Here is a 19,567-nt window from a genome sequence, read left to right as displayed (position 1 = left end):
GAATGGTTCGCATAACATGGCCTTGTGCAAGCCTCCTACAGCATGTCCCACGCATGAAGACACCAAGACCGCATTCTTGAGCAACACTTCCAGTCTCAGTGCTGAAACTCAATGCAGCAACACCATAGCACAGGTATAATGGTGCAGTGCATTGCAGCAGACATATATCAGAGGAAGTAAAAACTAATTGACCTTTAACGCGTTGACTGACCTGAGGCCTGTAACATACATGCTGTGTCCCAGTGTGCCTACTTATACTACGCCCATAAAGTATGTACTTTTTTTGTTGAGGAAAAAGTACACGCTTTTGAGTGTGTAGTAGAGGAGTAGGCAAGCTTTGGGACATACTATCACATCATACAGTTGTGTCTTTAATGGACCGCTCCGTTACAAACACCTTGTCACTGTAAACTGGCCTGTCAATCATCTTTCAGTCAGTTTATATCCTCCACTATTCATTTAATTTTAACTTCCTACCATATCGGAGAGAATAGAAGTAGCACGTTGATCTGCGAGCCGTGGGACTTCATGCAGAGAACTCTGCTCATATTTTCTGCATAATGATGCATTTAAAAAGTTAACGAACAAATGGATGTTTATAAAAGTTTATATTGCTGTTGCAGATGAAATATACACAGATAACATTAAATAAATACTTTTTTTACCAGTTTAAATGTTGATTATTAGTAACCCTTTATCTATGAAAAATAAATGCTGTTCCTTTCAACTTTATATTTAAAAGTTTCCTTAAAAAAGATCATATTTCCACAAAAATATTAAGAGGTACAATTGTTTTCAACATTGTGAATAATAAATGTTTATTGAGCATAAATGATTTCTGAAGGATCACGTGACACTGAAGATTGGAGTGACTGACTGCTGAAATGTACCTTTTACATTTTAACATAAATTACATTTAGAAAAGTGTAATTTTAAATTCTAATAATATTTGACCATTTTAAATGGTAATTTCACAATTCTACCTTTTACTTTTTCTTTTCTTTTTCTTTTTTTTCTTTCTTTTTTTTTTTTTTTGGTGCACATAAGATAAGAGAATTTAAAACATTACAAAATTTTACAGCCCCCAAACCTTTGAACAGTATTGTTTAATGCTGTTTGATTGAATCACATCACAGGCTAGAATTGCTGGGTTCTCATTAGTTAGCCGTTATAATTCATCAACACCTTTTGCCATTGAAGTAAATCCATTTCTGTGAGGCTGACAGGTAGCTGAATCTGAATGACCATTTCAAGCAATGTCCATGTTCAGTGGCTTTGTCAGCACAATTGTTTAGCCATGATATTGATTCCTTTCTCTTTCTATTCAAACAGATGAATTACCCTGCTGGTCTGGACTGTATGGGTTTAGAATCATGTTACCCTGCTTACTGTCATAAAAAGATTAACAACTAGTTACCCGAAACTCTCTTGGTCAGTGGATCTGCCTCAACAAAACACACAACATTGTGTGTGGACGGATTGTGGTCTGATTAAAATGCTGATGACTAAGTACTCTGAAGTTCACTCAGTATACTACAGCATGCATTAATGTATTTCTTTTTGAATAAAATATGAACTTCATAAGGTTTTATGCTGTTACATGTTTGTTTTATTCAGGCAAATGGCAAAGTTGCTGCTTTGTGTTTCAGTGACAAAACACTCAGCCCACATGAAACAAGCTGTTATTTTATTGCTATAATAAATATGAAGGTTTAAATCACATTATTAAACATGAATCGGAGTGATACAATAAAGGTAAAAAATGCAGCTTTTTTGCATACTAAGATGATGTGAGTAAATGATTAGGTGAAAAGTGCTGAGTGACCCCATTGCCAAAACATTTCTGCATTGCAAAAAGGAGAGAGTACAAGAGGGACAGACGGAGGGAAAAATAAGGGAAGAGGCTCATTCAAGAGTCTCAGAAATAGCACAAAATCCTCCCCCTTCTCACTTACATCACCTCTTACTCTCATTCTCTGGTTGTACCTCTCTTCCCGGAGATGAAAGCTTGTCACGTTCTCTTATGTAACCAAACACAGCCTAGCACAGTGCACCCACATTAGGGACTGTGTCTGTATTTCTAGATTCATGTGTTTTGCGTCTGCAGGGAGGGCCTGTGTATTGGGCTTTTCGTACATGGCTGTGAGTGTTGGCACTGCTGTGCTTTCATTTTTGGACAATAAAGTCCCACTGGGGCTTGATATAAAAGACAGTTGGGGAGTCCTGATTAAGTCCTACCAGTTTATAATCTGTATTAATTGTAAAGGAGCTAGTGGCAAAGCTGGTTTCTTTCTTTAGGAAAAACAGCAAAACCACAAAAATCACGACAAATCTTGAGTCACATACAGTATTTGTAGACTGTGTCTATTTGCTATTTTGGCTATTCTAGCTGTTAGGATTATTATTATTACTTTTATTATTATTATTATTATTCAAATACTCAAAACATATTTTGAAAAATGAGCAGTGTTTCAAAAGTGAATATAGGACACCAACATCACTGGGACCTTTTCAGTAGCTCTTTCTGCAGGTTACGCCAGTAGATGGCAACAGTGACAGTTTTTATGAGTGTTTCTTTGAATTATTTATTGAACTGATCGGCTATAGATGAACAAAACTAGTAACTGGCAGCATCTAAAAAAACACATACTTCCCTAGTAGACAGAAAACAGTATATTATCTCTGAATCCACAGTATTCATAAAAAAGTAAGCGGAAAGTGGGCAGATTACTCTTGCAGCGAGATTGTGAAGTGTGTATCCGATCCCTTTTATTACACTAAAAGTGTAGTAACCATGTTTTTTGGCAGATTTATTACCAATTGTATAACAACAGTTTTACTACCAATTCCATGCTCATGCCCCAGTAAAACAGGTCTAGCAACGACTCCTGGTAGGAACACTACACTCATATGCAGCTTCCCTACATATAAGTGACTCTTTCTGGGTTTCCAGGTGCAAAAACCAGGCTCAGAAATCCAGCCCTCAGAGATTACTAGTGAGACTATAAATGCTAAAGGTCAAATTTGCTTTCTGGAGATAAAGAGATTATTAGTGGAAAGTGGAAAACAGAGATTGCACAACCTTTTTAAATAATTAGCTACTGTATATTAGCCCACTGACCTGATTTCCGAGGGCATTTTTAGTTTTTTCTACCAACATAAAACAGTCTTTACATAATTCTATTATGTACAATATTTTTATTTAATAATTTAATTTTCAATATGTTTCTTTTGATTTTTGATGATTTTTCTTTTCTTTTCTTTGTTTTTTTTTTTGTTTGTTTTTTTAGGCCATTTTGTCCCAAGCTCGGGGACATTGCTGAAGTTTAGTAAGCATTTGCACAGAATATTATACTATTCTCAAAAATATCCTTGGCTAAAGAGGCATCAGACAAAACTTTAAAACCCTTTCCTCTAATTTTGCGTTTATGCCAAATCCAGAGTCTCTAAGCACATATCTGTGTGTTAACAGTGAATTAGCAGGTTTAACCACTGCCTTCTTTTTCAAAATATAATCAACTTGTGTGCAAATCTTCTCTAAATTATGCATGTTAAAGATTTAAACTGAAAATACAAACACTCACAGGAGAAAAGATCAGAGGCATAAAAGGCTGTAGGCCACATCACCACAAACTTCCTGTGTATGTGTGCTAGCATTGAATCCACACAACAAATTTCCATTAGCTTGCAGTAATTCATAAATATATTCCACTCAAGCCTCAGATTGCCCAGCTTGGTTGGTCAGTGAAGATGACATGTGTACAGAAAGGAGGGCTGTTAAATGTACATCACATTACACACTACTGTTTTGCCATTAATGTGAAGTGAAGTTCCTCTACTCAAAGCTGAAATAAGTGTTTCTCTTCACTGATGGGAGATTAATGGGAAAGATGGTTCTGGCCATTCTTGAAGGAGTGAGAGCTAGCAGTTCATTATTGTGTGTTCAGTAAAACACACCACTAATTTAGTAACCACAATTACTTATGTTGACGTCATCATCTCCTAATGAACTTCAAACTGACAGTCAAGAAGCCTGTTGTAGGAACATGAACTGACAGCAGTGTATTTAAACTTATTCCATAACAAACTTCCTGTAATTTTAACAGCACTAAGCATAAGCCACCAATATATCTTCTTTTAGTCACAGGCAACATCCAAACCAACACTCTGCTCTCAAAATGTAAACACAGCCTCTCCCTTGGCTTTCTCTCAAACAGTGGTCAACCTAAAGTGTTACTGACACTCTTTGGTATGGTTTGTTTGGTTTTCTCTGTGTGTACATGTTCATGGCTAGCGGCGGAACAGCTCCAAAGACACTTCTGAATATGAAAGGAGCATTACTGTATGATATATACAAGATTAAAAGTGCAGTATGAAATTTATGCACCAATCAGAAATGCAAACTGTTTGTTTGAGTGGCCTGCCGGGCATGACATAAGAACAATGGCTCAACCAAAAGTGTGAATTTGGGGTGGGACTACCTATTTCAATTGCATGAAGTGAAAATATTATCTGCGCTTTCTCTCATACTAGAGCATGAAGTGAGTTGGATGCTTGCTTTGGTAGACCTACAAAGGCAGCAAACCCAATGTATCCTAGCAGTGTAAAGATGCCTATTCTCGCTTATTGTGTGCAATACACAGGGACACACCCTCTCTTTTAAAAAGCTGTGGATATTGATTCCAGAGTGAAATCCACAGCTTCTACGTGAAAATGTGCTTTGTCTTTTAACAAGCATGCAAATAGAATCACAAAACTAATTTCCTGTCTCTGTTTCTGATTTTGACTGCATGTTTTTTGTTATGTAAAAAAAAAAAAAATGCAGAAAACATAAATTTATACAATCACTGTTGGCCAGCAAGGGGCTCTTCTAATCTCTCACATTTGCATGCTTTCAATAAATAAATAATAAATAAATAAATACATGAAAAAAGCAAGTGTCATTGCAAATTTTTAGTTTAGAATTTTATTTGTTTCCAAAAAAGAAAATAACAATTTTGCAATTTCATTTGGAGCCACTAGTGACACAGAAAATAAACATAACATTGAAGTTCAGTTTAACTAGTATGGAAGCAATAAGGTCTGTGTTTTGTTTGCACAGTATAAATTAACATCCACAGATTTATGAAGTCTGTCAGTTAATAACTTGTCATTAATCAACTTTGTATTTGTTTGTGTTGTCACCATTAGATCTCAAATGACAGCATTGTCCAAATGATCATTGATGAGGTAATTCCTATCAACCCAAATGATCACACACTTACTTTCTAAATAAAGCAATACTATGCATTTATCCATGTGCAAATCCATCAACTCCATGATGCGTAAAAACACAGGTCCATCTCAGCAAATGGCATATGTTTATGACGATTCCCTTATTAATCTAAGTCTCCTATAAGGAACAAGGGCTTCTGCCTGACCTCTGACATTACCTTTGGAATATCATGTTGGCACACTCATAATCACACAAGTATGCTACACAAAGGGCAGACTTCCACAAACAACAGTACATGACACATTTCCAAAGATAGCTGCAAAAAGTTTTGACTGATAACTCTAAAACTTTACTGATAGATAAATCCTTGCCTGACGAGGATACCACCAGATAGATAGATATATATATATATATATATATATATATATATATATATATATATATATATATATATATATATATATATATATATATATATATATATATATATATATATATATATATATATATATATATATCAAGACTTGCGTTTTCTGTTGTCCGTTTAGAATCAGAATTAGCATTAATGGGTTTGTTAATGAATTACGTTAGAATCATTTTTTTATGGAAACAGGAAAATGTTTCAGTCTGAATCAGTCTGAATCATTCCAGCAGCCAATTCACACAGTTAGTCATTTGTAACAGACTCTCAAAACAATAATGAGACTTAAGAAGGACTGAAAAACCAAAATAGCGCTGGATGAGTCTATGAGTCTATGTGCAGGTAAAAACATATTCAATCTAGGAGTATCATAACACTAACAAAGCATGAAAACACTGAAAGTTAAATTTTTGTGACGTTCCTTGGAGTACCATTCAAGTACGATTCCATTTTCACCCTATTATGTTGCAATTCAGCACCATGTGTGGTACATGTACAGTTCTGTTTGGCTGACAGGTGGCATAATCTGAATGAGACGCAATGTCAATGTTCAATGGCTTTGTCAGTTGTTTACCTGTGACAATGGTTTTTATCTCTCCTCTATTTTCACACAGATGAATTGCTGCTGCCGTATTGTTTTGGTTGAGAATCATGTAACATCACTTATTAGTGAAAACAGACTGCCTCTGCCTCAATAAAGTGAGCTGATCGGCAGTGGTCTGACTAATCTGGAACGGAAGCAGAACAGTCAGCATACCATAAAGTCCATTAAAAAGAAAGGTATCAGCTATCTTCTCGTTTACACAAATGCCTTCCGGCTATATGGATAATAAGCTGTCCCTCAAAGGCCATTAGAACATTAATTTCTGTGAGTTTCTAGTTCATGCACTGCTGAATGGCTTTGTCAGCACAATTGTTTACCTGTGATATTTATTCTTTTCTTTTTTTTTCTGTATTCACACAGATGAATTACCTGTTGGACTGTTTGGGTTGGGAATCATGTGAACTCATTGCTTACTGCAGTCACAAGAACAAAGGATGAAACTCTCTCAGAACAACAGACAGTGGTCTGATTAATAGAGTGCATTAAAATGAAAGGTATCAGCTATCTTCCCCTGTTTTCACAGATATGCTGCAGTGAAGCCTCTTCTCCAGTCCCTCCTGCAGCACTTTATACCCCAAGCTCTCACTGTGTGCTTTGTTTTAAGCTCTGCTTAATGTCTTGTTCTATTCTGGGATCTCCCTTCAGAATAAAACAGGACTTTAAATCTACTGTGAATTCATTGGATAGATTTTAAATTAACACTAGTATAGACAACTTTTTTTCTTATATGAAAATTAAATATATAATGTGCAGGATTTATGCAGAGTTCAAATTACCTTAATAATCATATATTTTCATTTGAATTAGTCTTTCATCAGTCCAAATTTCTGAAATGAGGAATAATTAATTCATTATTGGCTTGTGCAATGAGATAAGCAACAGTCTAAAAAAATTCTGTTTTCTCTAAAATGTGCAAATATAGTATTAAGAATATACATAATAAAATGAAGTATTGCCATTTACATTTATACAGAATATATATATATATATATATATATATATATATATATATATATATATATATATATATATATATATATATATATTACGTTGTGCATCAGTTCATCATTTCATTAGTCATTTGACAGAATCATTACACCCCTTATAAGGGTGAGTAAATGATGACAGGATTTTCATTTTTGGTTGTACTATACCTTTAAAACTGTTTGGGAGCACAGGAGCAAAATCTGCTAGAGCTTAAATACAGTTCCACCTGCTTTGTGCAAAATCCACTATGAAAACAGAACTCACTGCATTTGGGTGCCCCAGTTTGAGTGTCTAACACCCAATTCTCATGGCCTGTGGTATCAAGGCTATTCACAGTTGCTGGGTCTCTAGAGCCGTTGCCCCGCAGCTCTTTAAAAGGGTGTCCTGCTCTACTTACTGCTCATAGACAGAACTGGGGGAGATGGGTTGGAGGAGGGGGTAGTCACAGGGTGTCCTAAAAATTAGGAGGAATGGAACAGTAGAGCGTGTATATTACAGTGTATGTTGCCATGGCATTTTTTTATTTTTAATGTTCTTGCTTTTTGGCTAAAGGCATGATAAGCAGTACCTTACTCTGTCCCTTTCCCAGCAGATCACTTTCAGTAGAACATGCCAGAGGTTAGCCAGTATGCTGTGTCAAGGTACTCCACCCTATCTCTCTCCGGTAATTAAGAGGGTCTTGGCTCTACTCAGCTACTGCAATCTAATTAATGTTAATCACTGTAGGCTTCCTCTGGGGCTGACTTCTGTACAACATTTACATAGCAAGAATCTGTGCAAGGCTCACTCTAAGGATCGGGTGCCAGTTCGGATGAGAAGAGAGTACGATATCTCACAACAGGTCTTATCATTGCCCCATAATCATTCAATGGGATTCAGTGTCCAGTTTTTGGAATACGGTCTCCAAGAGAAGAGCCTTTGAGTTGTACAATAATAATGAAAATGAGCTTCTAAACTAAGGACTCACTAAAGGAGACAAAGAGAGGAATAAATAATTAGGAGAAGAAAAGTAAGAATAAAAGAAATGTGCCTGTGGCCACAAGGTAGATAGAAAAAAGTTTCTTTAAATAAAAATGAATCCAGGGATTGGGAAACCTCTTCTTGTTTCAATTTTTCATGCTGACTTATATTGCTAGAAACATATATTGCATGTGTTATGTGTATGTACCAATAATACGCCCTTACAGTGTCTTATTCTGTTTCCAAATAATTCAGCACTTATCCAACTTATTTTTTCAACACAGAAGTAAACCGAAATTGGTAAATAACAAAGTGACGTAAATGGTAAAACTATTTGCACTACAAATCAGTGTGTTTATGATTATGATAATAAATTAAAATAATCTGATAATAAGTATCAGTTTAGCAACATCATGCAACATAACATTTTTTTTCCCAAGCTAAAATAACTAAAAACAGATGACATAGGAAACCTCGGACACTGAAGTTACAAATGGCCATTTATGGCTCCACTTAATTTAAAAATAAGGTGGATAGAACACACACTGACAGTAGACACTACAATCAAAAGAGATCCTTGCATAATGTTTTTAAGAAGTTTTTGTCCTGTGAAGTACATTGGGAGCAAAGATATATTGTTTAAGCTGACATGTCCAGTTTAAAAGCTGGACCAGACATCAGTTAAGTCCCTTTCCATTTAAATCACAGCCATGCTTAATGATTCAGCATAAAGCAACAACAAATCACACAAAGATGGACCTGTTATATACCTGAAAACTCCCTATCCCAAGCTTCTGAAACCCTGCTACCCACAGTCCTCTAACACCCAGAACAGCACACACAACCAGTGTGTAATCTGGTGTGGAAAAAAAAAAAAAAACCTTGATGATGATGTGCTTGACTTTTAATGTGACATATAAGACCCACATCACAATGTTTTTTATGTTTTATTGTGCACATTATGATGATTATACAAGAGGTACAGAAACTGAGTCACTTGATTCAAACCTTTTGTAGAGTGTATGTTTTTTCTGTCCATGGTTTGAGTATACAGAGATCTGATAAAAGAGTACTATCCATTTCACTTTTACACCTACTGATCAAACATTCGGGGTTGGTAAGACTAAATATGTCTCTTATGCTTAAAAACGCAGTAAAATGGCAAAGATGGCAATGCTGATTTTTTTTCAGTGCCACATGATCCTTCAGAAATCATTCAAATAAAATAATTAAAAATTCTTAAAATTAATGTTGCTTAATTAATGCTATTTAATATTTTGTTGATTTTTTTCTTAATGATTCTTTGATAAAAACAATGTTAAAAAGAAATAGAAATCTTTTGTAACATTATAAATGTCTTAACCTTCACTTTTGATCAATTTAATGCATTCATGCTTAATTTCTTTTATTGACCCCAACTTTTCAACAGTAGTGTACATTTGAGCTTTTGTGCTATTATACCTATATGTGCCTAAAATTATTTTCTTAAAGGGGTGATTCACTGGATTTTTTTCAAGGCTTGATTGTGTTTATGAGGTGCAGTCTAACATGTGTTAATGCTCCGTTTTAAAAAAAACAAAACAAATTATTTTTCACATAATTTTCCTTTATTCCACCCCACTCTGTCCCCTCTCCTACAAACATGCTGATTATTTCCTGCTTTTATGAGGCCCTTCCCTCAGAAATACGCCATGGGCTGTGATTGATTAGCTAGTCCAGTGTGTTGTGATTGGCTAAACTGCCTCTAGTGCACGTCTAATCATCCCGCCCCTCGCCTCAGCAGCATGTGCTCTGATTGGATTGTAAACAATGGCATTGTTTATATTGCTTACCAGTTTGAGCCCGATTGAGGCCCAGAGAATATTAGTGAAGAGGATGACACAGAACCTGTGCAAGCACAGCTCTTAATGGTGTTTTTTGTTTGTTGTTGTCTCATACTTTTAGATATGGCGTTATTTGTAAAAGCTACTGCTTCTGCTTTTAATAAACAGTTTAATTCTGATTAAAGCTTTAATACAGTATGGCAACCGCATGCCCGTCTATGTATAGCGCTTCTCGTAGCCATGTGAAAATAAGTGTATAAATGGAACAGTTCATTGTTGAAGCTGATGATCTGAATGAGAGAGAGATGCAGAGGTGACAAAAGAAACAGTATTAAGAACTGCTGCTTTAGAACATTGATTTTGAAACTTGTGAATCTATTAGAATATTAGAAGACAGAATTGCGATTCATATATGAATAGATTTTTATGTGCACCTATAGTTTTTTTCTTTCTCTTCTCTAAAGCAGCAAAACATGGCCTCGCCCCCTTTGCTGCATGTTCCCGTGGGCGGGGTTTGTTTGAGTTTATTAACTCATTGTAGTCCCTACAAGCCGTTTTTGTAGGCATTCAAATTTCAGCGCCGCAACTTTGCAGGTATTGTTTATGGTCAAACAGCAACATTATACACTAACTAATGTTAAAAAGTGAAATCGGAATTAACCACCCCTTTAAAAATACTAAGAAAATACTTTTCTTATAACCTAACAGGGGGACTTCTCAAATTGTGACCCGCAGACTAAATCAGGCCTGTTAATCATTTTTAAACATCCTTTTTATTGATTTTTATGAAGTCATTTCACTGCCTAATACATCAGAGAAGTCAGAAGTGAGTTCAGTACTGTGCAGTTGTTATCAATGAATGGTCCTTTGTCCAGATCCGGACCTGGTTGGGCATGTTTAAGACTTTTCTGGAAAGAGTTCAGCAACACTAGTTTCCCATGATCTAGCACAGTTAAGGCACATGTATTTGGTTGTGTCTTATCCAAATGCACAATATTTGTAGGACAAAGATGCAATCGTTTTTCCTCACTGAATGGGAGACAGAACAAAAAGGAAGAACATACATTTTATTTTTATTTTTTTTTATTTTCTGATTTGATTTTTTCCTAATGACAGTAACTATGTAGTGAAAGATTACCATTTTTCCTTAAGTGAATTAATATTCTCAAAAATATGGACAGATTTTTTTTTTAAATGAATTTCCTAAGTTTTAATACTTTTGTAAAGAAGTGAGGACATTTTAAAATGTTTGACCCCCTTAAGTTGTCATCTGTGTGCCCATGCAGGAACAAAATTGAAGAGCCATGTCTAAGAATTATAATTATCAGAAGTCATGATAACATATTTTATCTCGTCAGTTCTGTTGGTTTTGCAGTGGTGGGTTTTCTTTCCTAAATGATTCCTAAGCCCACTTCTCTATGGCAAAAAAAAAATAAAAAAAAATTGATGAGCATCTTTCAGATTTCTTGCTGTTCATGCTACTCAAGTTTAAAATGTATGTCTGCCCAAACACCCTCTCTTCTGCCCCTCACCAACTCCAAATCCCATCACCCCTTACATACTATTTTAATACCTATAATTGCACCTACGTTTCATTTTAAACATTCCTCCTCAAGAACTAATCATACCATCAAAGCAATCAACATTATCCATTTAAATAAGACTATAGTAGCAAAAACAAGCCATCTTTTTGTTCCTAATTAGGCTGTTTCAGATCTGCTAAGGGGCATGTAGAACAGTCATGTTGTAAAGTGAATGATTTAGTGTGGAGAGGCAGGAAGGTGTCGTCTGCTCTGTGTTTGTGAGAGTTTCAAAACAATGGGTGAGCGGGTCTAGGCTGGAGGGAGTCTGTTGAGGTGAAGGTGATAATGTGTGAATCCTCCCTCTCTGCAGGTACAGAAACAAGAGTTGGAGGTGGGAGATCATGCTGTGACAACAAACTCATCACAGCCAGGCCATAGCTGAAGACTAAAAAAAGACACTCAGAATGCCTTGATTTTGCTTCATTGTTCTGCCTACTACTACATCTCAAGAATGTTCTCAAGACTTCTCTCTGGTGACATACAGTGGGTATTGAAAAATCACCCCAGACGGACACAGTTTTTGTTTTATCCAGCTCTATTTACTCAGTGCAACTTACTGTAGAACATCCAAGTGAAAGATATAACACCAACATGCCAAAAAAAAAAAAGATAAAAAAAAAAAAACAATATCAGAGTTGGAAAAAAGATCACCCCTTGTGTCAGTGTTTTGTTGAACTACATTTTGGTCTAGGATCCATCTAAGCCATGCAAGGACATTCACCTTTTTCTCCTTCTGTGTTGTACCAAATACCTTCCAATTCCTGATGATAGACTTCACTGTGCTTCTAGGCATTGATAAAGCCTTTGAAATGTTTTGACTTGTGCCTGTCCAGAACTTTATCCCGACGGCCCACCCATAGTTGATTGTTTGCTTCAGTTGTACTAAGGACTGAAATGCTACTGTACATGAAACTCTTTTTATGCTGAGCTAATCAAATTGACCACAGCTGATCACAGTTGAAAATCAAATGGCTTTGTGTGCCATTGAGAAGTTGATTAGCTACACCTGAATGAGTTTTTTTTTTTTTTCTGGCATGTTGGTGTTATAGTAAATACAGCTGGACAAAACAAAAACTGTGTCCATCTTCATTTCAAGCTGCAAAGCAACAAAATGTGATTATTTTAAAGGGGGTGATCCTTTTAAATACCCACTGTATGGTGGATTTCTCCAATCATTTAATCCACCTTTCACTCCAGAAACTCCCATTTATTTTTTAGTACAATACCAACATCTTGAAATCCAATCAACAACCGATGCATAGAACCAAGTACTCACCCTACATTTTTTTTTCTTATTCGATAATCCATTATACTTGGATGTTTGTGGAAGAAAATATATTTTGCTACTTCTATTTTATTTATTTGTATTAATCCCCATATGCACAGAACCCTGTTATTTCCATAGTATTTTTCATTCTGTACAATCTGAAATCAAATCCTGCTGTTTATTGTAAACACGCTGTGGGTGTCATTGATACTTTCACATCCCACTATAAGCTTTTAGCTGGATCTGTATTTTTACAGCCCCAATGTCCTGAATTAATTCATCTTTTACTAAAGCAAAAACTTTTTTTCACCTAATCACATTTCAAAATTTTGGACTGTAGCATTGTTGATAATTAACCACTTGTTTTGTATTTTACCTTTACATGCAAGTTACTTTTGAATAAATGTATCTGCTAAATGAATACATTGTTCCTTATGTTATACTCTCATTGTTACTTATATTATACTCTCAGAATCCAAGTCCACAAAACCTGAACAAAAAAGCTCATGTCCACTTATTTAACTGTTTATTATTTTCTTTGTTTAAAAAAGTTGTTGTTAACCAGGGATATATATGGGGAAAAGTGAGAATTGATTTGATTCTCACAAGACAAGTGTGTGACAAGATCCCTAGCGGCTACCATTCTCTGTCCCACATTGGTGGGGCTTCCATTGGTAGAGCCTGGGAGGAAGAAGAAGTCTGGGAGACATGCAAATTCCCTCATCCAGCACATATCAACCAGTGCATTAATTACCAACACTTTTCCTGTTGTTGTACAGAGCAAGGGCCACTGGAGCATGTAAGAGGGCCTCCTGGGAGAATAGGACATTATAGGAATATTGTATAGCACAACTGGGAAGACACATGAGTATGGGCCATATTTTAAGCAAATTGCCTTTATTGTTTCTATAATTTATCTGATTATCATGTTAATATGTGGTAAGTTTGTGTGTATCCAATCAGCCTGGTCACCTCTTTTGAATATTAGCCTCCAAACTACCACTGTAGATAAATTCATAACAATTCTTTCTTTCAGCTCTCACTTTCTCTCATATGCTTGTAAATTTTTATTTAATTCCAGTGTTTTATTCATTTATTGGCTTATATTTTGTCACTGCGTAAACAAAACTTCATACTAAATGATGGATTTACAAAATAAACTAACTGACACAGGGGCAAACATGTACACAGACAAATCATCATCCGAAAGCCTCCAGAGAAGTTTGCCGCGTTTTCTGACATCTCATGAGGAAGACCAGCTTTCATCTGTTTCATCAGAGCTCCGAAAGCGTTGCCATGACAACTTATTCCCAAGACATACACTGTAAAAAGCAGCATCTTGCCTGCCAAGGACATGAAAATATCAGGTGCTTTGGGAACCAGCACAAACATCTGCCAGATGACAACAGGATAACAACTCTGTCTCTCTTTCACTCTTTTGCTCTGTCTTTGTCTCTCAATCTCATGCTCCCACACACATGCAGGAACAATAAACATAAAGATTGTCTGAGACATGTCCATTCTGTTTTGGATAAAGCCTACAGTTCATTCAGATGTATGACTCATTTTTTTATTAATTCAGATGCACTGAATAGCTGATTCAATTATCACTGATGATTATGACTGCGATAAGGCTGACTTGCACAGATCTGATTCAGAGCTCTTCACAAACACTTCCCCACATTATTAATCAATATACAAGTCATGTCAGGAAATTACATTAATAAAAAGCAAAGCATTAATATCAAATTAAATATTATGTGCCACATTATTAAAAATATTTTGGTGTGTTTTCATCATCCAAATGAAATGGCATTTGTTGCAAATTTGACAAAACGTCAAAGCGTGTCATCTTTAAATAGCAAATAAATTAATATATTGTGAATATTTTGTACATTTATAATACAAATAATCTACAAACAAGTGGTACTGTAAGGTCATGTTTGTTTCTTGTAGTAAAAGATGTGTACAGTACTTCCATAATAGCACACTTGAACACTTGCCTCTGGCTTTGAGAAGTTCAATGTTGTCTTATCACTGAAAAAGTTCATTTGATTCATTGATTCCTGATATAATCCACTCTACTTCTAACTGTACATCGACATGCCTTGACTCGTTTATCAGCGTTCAGTAGCCTAGACCCTAGGGTGCAATATCCGGCTCTTGGCAGTGGTCCTGGTCCATTTTACTCCAATTAAACAGGCATTAAAAAACAGGGCAATCTCACAATTGTCCAAACCAGACTGGCCTTGTAATTGACATAGATAGTGCAGAAAATACTCTTGACCTCATTTGGCTCGTTTTTTTTTTTTTTTTTTTTTTTTTTTGAATCTAAAGCAACTAACATTGTATTGGTAGACAAACATTTTATCAGTTCTGGCATTCCCTGGGAATTGAAACCACGACCTTGGCATTGCCAGAGCCCCGCTTTATTGTTTGATCTATACAGAATTCAGCAATTACTGTACACATTACAACAGCTAATGCCCACTGAAAAAGTCTGTCAGGACCTGCTTAACACATCTAGCATCTCAAGTGCTGTCACTCATACCTCCTGAGAAAAAAAATGATTTTATCTGCCTTGTGTGTCTTATCTCAAAGCAGCATGGGCACATAAATAAAGAAAAGCCTTTGCCTCGTGATGTATTCTCTTTAATGTTCTCCCGGAGTGATTAATTTGTGCACGAGCACGCCTGCGGCAGGGAAGGGAGCACACGGCGCGTGGCACAGCAGTATTGCAGTCAGAGGAGCTGTCGATCAATGCTACATGCAAGACGCCTGGAATGACTGCACATGTTTTCCCCAGGGTGACCCAATTTAGTTGCTTCAGTTTGATATATCGCTAATTACGCTACAGGAAATGCAAGATTTAGCGGTCAAATACAACCAGTTTCTTCTTGTTGGGCTCAATAGAAACTGTATTGAGATCAGCTTTCAAAAATATTTCATGGGTCAAATAAGGATGTTGAAAATTATAAGAAAGGGGAGATCCCTTAAAAACGATATAAAACACACTAGACGTTTCATGCATTTGAAAAAATGTAGCTTAAAATGTGGTTTATAACATTTCTGATAAATGTTTTTTGAATGAATGCCAAGTGGTTTAAACATCAATAACAGCTTTGCTTGCATCTTTAATACATAAGTATACAACTATCATCATTATATATATATATATATATATATATATAATAATTTTTGAGTCATAGAATAGATTTTCTCAGGGTTAAGTGATTGACCCGGGGTGAAAAAAATTCATAATACCGCATTTTCTTTTGTCATGACAGTTGTTCATTATAAAATATATGTACAGAAGAATTTTTAATTAATAAAACATTTTATTTATATTTTTTGTATTAATTGTATTTTTAATATCGTTTGTGGGTTGCTCAATTGGACTTTAATATTGGCAGGCTATTCAAATTCAATGCAACACGTGTTTGGATATATTACAAGCAGCGAACAGCGGGGTTGCCACTTTTAAACTTGTTCATCACTCACCCTTGCATATTTAGAGGAATATGGATCTTCAAAGAGCGCCCAAACACGACGCTGCCAACGTTGCCACAACCCTGCACCTTTTGCGTCAGGTGAGTCGCCGAGGGCCAGGCGTTTAGTCATCTCAAGTTCCTCGTCTCCATCCCCTGGATCACCCAAAACTTCTGTGTCCATATCATCGTTGCCCATTTCAGCTGGCCCTCCTCCAAAACTGTCCAGTGCCTCTTCGGCCTCCCGGTGCTGCCGGTACGTCATCCAGCAGCAGGGCTCCACATCTGTCTCGTCGATGCCCCAGAAGGCCAGCTCTTCCTCATAAAGAGGGCCACAAACGTCAGCGGGGCAATGCAACTTGCCAGTCCTATAATAATTGAGAATGTGTGCAAAAACTCCGGGGTGGCGATCAAAGAAAAACTCGTCGATCTGGGCGTCATAGTCAAAGTGACTGTGGGCATCGGGCTCGGCGAGCCAGGCTAAACGAGTGCCGGGGAGAGTGCGCAGGGTGCTGCGGTAGGTCTGGTGTCGAATCCCTCCCACGTTAATCACAACACGGTCTTTCTCGTCGCCCTGGCCCATCTCGTCGCTTAGGCATGTCTCAAGGCCGGGCCAGGCATTACAACGCTGAAAGACCCGGAGGATACATGTGCGCAATTGTTAGGCAACGGAAAAAAGAGAGTTAACTGTATAAACGCAGAAAAAACAGGTGCGCAAATGCAGCTCAACTGCAGGAAACCGCTGCATGAGCGTTTGATGTTCTTGTCAGGTGAATATGGGATTGCCTCCAGATGCCAAGAGAAAATTAGAAAGTACAGACGTTAAATGAATGCGGAGGTTGTCATAAATTTACGCTCCGCACCATGAGGTCCAGAGAAGGTGCGAGGCTGATGGCTTGTGGTGCACCGCTGGTGGCAGATGTGTGTGTGGTTCTGAAAGGACAGCTCCCTCCTCTCTCCAAAACGAGACACATGCACTCCCCTTATTCCCAGTAGACGCCTCCTCAAATCCGACAAAGTGGAGGGATCGTTGCTCACTGGAACGGTCACATTTTAAGCGTTTTTTCGATGTAACATCAGTCGTTTTCTTCAAAGCATATCCAAATGCCCATTATCAAACGCAGTTTGTTGACAAACACGACAGACATCACATATAGAAAATGCTTTGCCACTGGATATGTAGCTATACTTATACAGGAGACGTCAGTTTTTAAATGGAAGAGGACCGGTCCTTTTAAAAATCTCCCTTTGTCTCCACAATGTCCAGTTTGGCGACGTTCTCCGGTATTTTTTCGGAAGTGATTGATCGTATCATCTTTATTTCCACCAAATGAATATTTTCAGTCTCCCTTTCCGCGCGTGCCTGTCGACCAGTGTGGAGCGAGGTTCGTCATTCCTGCGGAGAGACAACATGAGCCTCCTCTAGAGCCCACCGACGCGCATGCGCAATTGCTGAGTGGATGAGGCGACGCGTGCAGATCAGATGTTGGGATGGTTTCAGACAGTGAAAAGCTCTATTCAGAAAGACGTGCAGTATTATTGGTAAGACAAAGGCTGTAAACGCGCTGCGCCATGCTATTCTTTACCTCTCTCTCTCTCTCGCTCTCTCTCTCTCACTCTCTCTCTCTCTATATATATAAAATCAACAATTACATCAAAACGTAGGGTACTGGGATCTACTGTGTGACAACATGACTGGCAAATTATTACAATTTTTATCCATTTTATTATTTAGTTGCAGACAGGCTGTACTTGAAGTTCATTTGATTTTGGTAACAACTGTTGAAGATTGAAAATGTGTTTAATTAAAGTATTTGACATAAGTTGTATGAAAATGCCCTTGTATAAGGAAAAAAAAAACCTAAAGTAAATACTTGAAAACCTAACATCAGCGTAAATCTATATATTTATAAATATGCAAAATGTAGTATATTAACTAGGAGTTAACATTAGTTATCAGGCCTTGCAATCTTTGTAAAGCATCAAAATAACTTGAAATCGTGAAACATTTTTTAAAGTGCAGATGTCACCACTGATAATTATATAATCAATCATTTGATCTAACTTATTAGGAAATCACATTATTGATGACCAGGCTTGTTTTCAGTTCACGGTTCGCAGTTTTTTCTTCTAATCGTAATTCTTGACAACTTAAAGGCAGATTACAGTATGTGCTTCTTCTCAGAAAACACATAATGGGATTTATTCCAAATTATCCTATACTGCTGAGGAGGAAAAGCAATTAGGCATCAAAGGAAAGATAATGTCCACTCACACTGGTGAGTTGTTGCTATATGGTCCCATGGGCATCACTTCCACTGTCAGAAACCCATTAACTCATACAGGGGTAGGAATTATCATTGACAGCCAAAATGTTCAACAACCTCAACATTCATAATACTGCTTGTAATATCAGTTGAACCAGAGGTGTTTCTAGGATTTGAAAACATCTGGGGTGGAGGACGAAACATCAGGGGCTAATTAGGGGGGAGGGGGAAAGCAAGAAAAATGTGTTTTGGAAGAACTTTTTTATGTAATATAGTTCAATAATAAAAACAAATTAACAAAAATAATATGCAACTTAATACAATTTTATTAAGTCTTTTTTCTGACTCCTCCCATTATTTCACAGTCTTGTTACTAAAAAGGTGTTCATTCAAAATCATTACGTTTTCTCTCACATACAGATACTACACACAATATTTTCTCTTTTACAGCTTGTGTGTGAAACAGTGCCATGCAGAACATTTTTATTTATTTTTAATTATATATTTTTTTACAATCATCTATATTATACTTGGACCTCCCAAAGTGGAATCCACTGTGTAATTATCCATCCGCCTCTGCTTACAGCGGGACCAGACAGGATCTCTGTGATGTTGTTGGATTCGCAAATTATTTTTGTCTCTTTTTAGAGCTGTTCTGCTGTTTCTTCACTGCTTTGCATTTTGAGGAAGTCATGGCCTAGTGGTTAGAGAGTTTGACTCCTAACCCTAAGGTTGTGGGTTCGAGTCAAAAAGTGACCCTTTCTCCATTCAAAAAGTGAAACTTGTATATTATATTCATTCATTACACACAGACTGATATATTTCAAATGTTTATTTCTTTTAATTTTGATGATTATAACTGACAACTAAGTAAAAATCCCAAATTCCCAAAGTTGTCCAAAAGACGACCATTGACACCTTGCACAAGGAGGGCAAGACACAAAAGGTCATT

The 19,567-nt window shown here is 36.7% G+C and overlaps 1 pseudogene; it reads right to left on the bottom strand.

Moving 5' to 3' along the window:
• LOC109077218 overlaps positions 1–17,881 on the bottom strand; it is a 30,647-nt pseudogene extending 12,766 nt beyond the window's left edge.
• Between the last annotated feature and the right edge of the window lie 1,686 nt (positions 17,882–19,567).

This window comes from Cyprinus carpio, chromosome A7, assembly GCF_018340385.1.
Source record: "Cyprinus carpio isolate SPL01 chromosome A7, ASM1834038v1, whole genome shotgun sequence".
NCBI lineage: Eukaryota > Metazoa > Chordata > Actinopteri > Cypriniformes > Cyprinidae > Cyprinus > Cyprinus carpio.
The sequence above is the reverse complement of the archived record's forward strand: the minus strand, read 5'-3'. Positions and strand labels throughout refer to the sequence as shown.